This window comes from Myotis davidii, unplaced genomic scaffold, assembly GCF_000327345.1.
Source record: "Myotis davidii unplaced genomic scaffold, ASM32734v1 scaffold655, whole genome shotgun sequence".
NCBI classification, from domain to species: Eukaryota; Metazoa; Chordata; class Mammalia; order Chiroptera; family Vespertilionidae; genus Myotis; species Myotis davidii.
Window position 1 is genome coordinate 3052293 of NW_006287547.1, and position 5076 is coordinate 3057368.

The window sequence follows — 5076 nt, forward strand, 5'->3', positions numbered from 1 at the left end:
TTCTAACTAGAATATTTTAAAGCAAATTCCAAACACTACCATTTCTTTTCTAAGGTTTAAGGACATTAAAAAAAAACCTCTCATGCCATTATCATATCTAACAAAAGGATCAATAATTCTTTAATATTATCTAGTAATACTCAACCCACATTTAAATTCCTCAGTTGTTTCAAAGTGAGTAACTGGCAGAAGCTGGGATTTGAGCTCAGGCAGTCCAACTCCAATGGACTCTACAATCCATTGTTCACAGAAGGCTAGAGTACATTGTTGGCAATGTCAGTGTACGCAATCTTGATTGCTAGTTTTGGGGTCTTAGGGAAGTAAGAACCAGTTGTTAACTGTGTTGGGAAAATAGTAAACTGCAGGGAATTCAGAAAATGGGTTTGTTTCTGTGGTTCATTTGCATCATTCTGAGGCCCTGTGATAATAGGGAATGACCCTCTGTCCATATCTGACAGACAGAACTGAATGCAACTTGAACATGTTCTTACAGATTTGCTGAGGTCTGGGGACACTTTCTGGGTAAGGATACAGATGCAGATTTTTGATCCAAGGTTGTCTTATGGAATACTATCTAATCTTTTCATCACACATAACTGTGTTGTATCTATTGAGGCTTAGTCTTTGGCTCTTATGTTTAGGATGAAAGAAAACATAACAGGTGTTTAGTACATATTTATTGAATGAATGAATGGAGTATAACTTGTATTTGGCATTCAATGCACCATAGATTAACTTTGCTTTATCAAAATCTATGATCCTAATTTATTGTAAATACAGTTTCCATAAATAAAATTTTACAATTTTAATTGTATTTAGAGAATTTGTTTTTTAAGACTAACCTGGAAATGAATTCTTCGTGAAGGGAAGCAGCTTTATGCAGTGGAAATGGCATGTCCTAATACATTTGTAGGACAAGAGATCCATTTTGAATAATTTTTTTCTCAAAAGATAATTGACATAGGCCTGTATTATAGAGATTTAAATGTATATCTCTTCAGGTTACATCAGCACAGGGCAGTAGGAGAAGCGGCAGTTGCTAAAGGAGCAGAGTGGTTGAGAGTGAGACTGGAAAACAGAAAGCCTGCAGGATAATTGAGGAGAAAAGCCTCTTACTGCTGAGATTCTGAAGTCCGCTGATGCTGGGTGTGCCTTGTTAGTCCCCTCGTTTCCTGGATAGAGGCTATTAGTGCTTACCAATATGTACCTTTTCTGGGCCCACAGCTGAAGCACATTCCCAGCCTGCTCTGTAAGTTGGTATGGTCACATGACTGACTGAATCCTAGCCAATAGGATGTGAGTGAAAGTGATGTACAGATACCCATTCTCTTCCTCTGCCTGCAGGTTGGGGGTCAGGCAGAGAACTCCAAGGCGTCTTCCATATTGTGACCCTGCCTCTCCAAAAGCCTCCAAAGTTACCTAAGGGATAAACCTCTATTATGAAAACCACTAGAATGTGGCTACAGAAGTTATTTTTAGCTAGGCCTGTTACCTAGTTTCAAGCACCTGGATGAAATTACGGAGTTGGGTGTCTAGGAATTTATAGAGGTATCTAGAGGCCTGGTGCACAAAATTCGTGCATGGGTAGGATCCCTAGGCCTGGCCAGTGATCAGCACCTATCTGTGAGGTGACCTGCAGGGTGATCAGCCCCTCTCATCCTCCCCTCCCCCGCTTTGGCCAGCCTTGGGCCTGCAGGCTGGGGGCAGCTCCTGCGTTGAGCGGCTTCCCCCTGGTGGTCAGTGCACATCATAGCAACCAGTCATTCTGCAGGTAGTTCTGCTGTTCGGTCGATTTACATATTATGCTTTTATTATATAGGATAAGAGAGTGGTTAAACACATGCATGAGCTTAGAAAACATGTGGCTATGTGGCTTTGGGCCAGTTACTTAACTTTAAAAAAAAATCCTCACCCAAAGCATATTGTATGTTTTTGTTGATTTTTATAGAGAGAGGAAGGGAGGAGAGATAGATAGAAACATAGATCAGTTGCCTCCAGTACTCACCCTGACCAGGGATCAAAACTGCAACCTAGATATGTGCCCTGACCAGGAATCAAACCCCCAACCATCTGAGCCACTGGCCAGGGCCAGTTACTTACCTTTTTTGGTTTCAGTTTCTTCTTCTCGAAAATGGAGGTAATCGAAGAATTATCAAAGAATTGTTGCGAGAATTGAATGAAATTGCCCCTCAGAAAAATACAAGAACTGTTAATAAAATTAGCTATTTTAGAATTGATCATGGATACATTCTGATTTATTCCAGCACGTTTTCAAGTGCTTGGTATGTCAGGGCAAGGTATTAGGAGAGGATATAAAGATTAGCAAGCACTGTTTTTGCCTTCAAAGAGCCCCCAGTCTAGGAAGACAACTGAAGGGCAAACCAATAATTACAATAAGTGAACAGCTTTATGAGTCTGTCAGCTTTTAAATTTGATGAATATAATATATTAAATATTCCTGTGCTGAAGATATGCATCAGTAGGTGGAGGTAGAAAAGGATTCTCTTAAAATATGACTATATCTATATCTATTTTATGCAATTTTTTTCCTCCACTGGCTGATGAGTTTATAAACGGCACGGCTTTGCTGGAAGTCACCTGACCCTTGTATCAGTGAGAGGTTTGTCATCTCAGGGCAATATTTGGAGCCTTGTAAATAGCTTGAGATGATTAATTTACTCTAACAATGAAAAAGAGAGCTGTGCTGCACTGCAATGTATCTTAAAGGCTGACGTTTCAGTGGTAATTTTCCTGAGTCAATTACAGTACCTTCTTTTTCTCTTAGTCAATTTCACATCCACTAGCGATCACGATATACAGAGGAAAATGTAGGTAGGTGATAAAACAAAAGGTTTGGGAATCTTTCCACACCTTTGGGGCATCTGGGAATTTTACCCTGAAAAGGGCATGACACACTGAAGTAGTAATTAGACTTCCATTTTAAAAATTTCAAGCTTGTGTAGGTTTTGGAATTAAAGAGATATCCCTGAGGTTACTGCTTATTCAAGAGCCTAGCAGACATTTTTTTTCTGATGTGTAAACAAATACTTTCTCCAGATGCTAGTTGCCAGGTGCTGTGTTAGGAGATTTTGGGATCAAAGATGAGTAAACAGGATCCAAAGTCTATGGGAGATTTGTCTACACAAATAGTTCCAATTTAAAAGTGTTGAAATAGATAAACTTTCTAATTTTCATGGTGCCCTTGAAGCCAGAGCCTTTTATGCATGATGCAGTGTCGGGAGAGATGCTCAAGGGTGCGATGGCTCAGCTGCTTCTGTTAGGGGCAGAAATAGAATATTGGGGACTAGCTACAATGATAAGAAGTATTAATCATGCTCTGTTTACCGTGATCGTTCTGTTCTGATTAGAGAGCACATTCTAACCTGGCTGAGAGTTGTATGCCTGGGGACATGGGAGCTAACATCGGAATGCAGTCCTTCCTCTTTTCCCGAGGACTGCCTACCATTGTGGAAAGACATACAACCTCCTGGATGAACCAATCTAGTCCCGGAGGTGGCCACCCTTTGTGACCCCTCCCTCCCCCAAGCCCACATTGCCTGTAACCTGTAACAATGACATGGTGCCTACTTTCCCAGGCCTGTAATTCTTACTCTCCCATGCAGTCTTTGCCTCCTACCCAATATAAGCAGCTGGCTTATGGCTTGGTTGTCCGGTTACACTTTTTCAAGGAGAATGGGAGTTTGCAAGTAAAGAGGGTAGCAGGATTTGCAGGGAGTGCAGACAGCACGTGCTGGTACAAGGCCCTTTTCAATTGTCATGACTTCTTTGGGTCCTGGGATATTGTGAAAGGTGTCTAGGGTCTCTGGCTCAAAGACCTAGGAGATTTTATTAAACACTTAACATCCACAAGACCAAGAATGTTAGACAAAGTTGTTAAACTTATTTCAGAGAAAGTTTCACAGATATTTCCTAAACCCCCATTTGGTGATTTTTTTAAATCCAGCCTCCTCCCATCACTGTAATAACTCTCTTAATGAAAGGAGCAGGAGGAGAAATTTCTAACTTTTTCTTGTCCACAGGACTGCTCTTCTTAGTTTATGATTTATAATAGTTCAGCAAAGTGTTCTGATTATTCCATCTTAACAAAAATTAACATTTCAGTTAATTGGATTTGATACTATTAAAGACATGGAGAAATATTCTAAAGCAATTGGTTGGAATCAAGGACATAAAAGTAAAGGCATTTTGCAAATGTTTGGCTATTAAGATATTTTGCCTAGAGCAGTAAAGTCAGATAATGAGAAATAAATGAGAATCAAGTTTCCTGTATGTTTTAATATAAAAATTTTTAAGAGTGATATTTGGCCTCTTTAGCAGCATATCTTTGCCAACACAATGGAATAGAGGCATAAAAAAAGCATTGGGGGATATGTGGATATGGAGTGTTGGAGTGTAGGAGCGGTAGGAGTGAGAAAGTAAAAGGAAGAGCTGAGGTTCATGAAGTAGATGGCTTGATTAGGAAGCATTTTGCATATCATATGGGACTAATTCTAATATAGATAACAGTTTGTTCCCAAACATATAATGAAAGTAACAACTTTGTTTTTATATCTCTCAGGTTCCAAGACAATTTCCCATTCATCATCTCATGTGACCAACTCAGTAGTTTGGAGGTGGCCTGATTACTGCCCCAGGTCATACAATGGGAGATAGAGATGAATCTTTCTGAAGGCACTTTCTCTCATTTACTTGCTGAAAACAATTGGGATGACAGACCATGAATAACTTGTTATCTTTGGGCACTGAGATAGTAATTGATAAACTGGTTGGTAATGAGATTTTTGAACTTGATAACATTTAATTTGGAGGTTAGTTAATGCATCTGTCTTGAAGAATTCAAGCCACTAACTTCAGTGGCTATATTTTTCTGCTTGATTGGAACTTTGAAGGCTCATTGGTGGGCATTGCGGTTCCTGCATCTCAGATATTAGTTGAGGAAAACTCAGTAACTGGTTCTGTAGGACTTTTCTGAGAGAAGCTCTGTCCTCAAGCAGTGTATGACTAGTCAGTAGGAGGGAGTTAAGGGCTTCAGTTATCCCCCCCCCCCCACCCCCA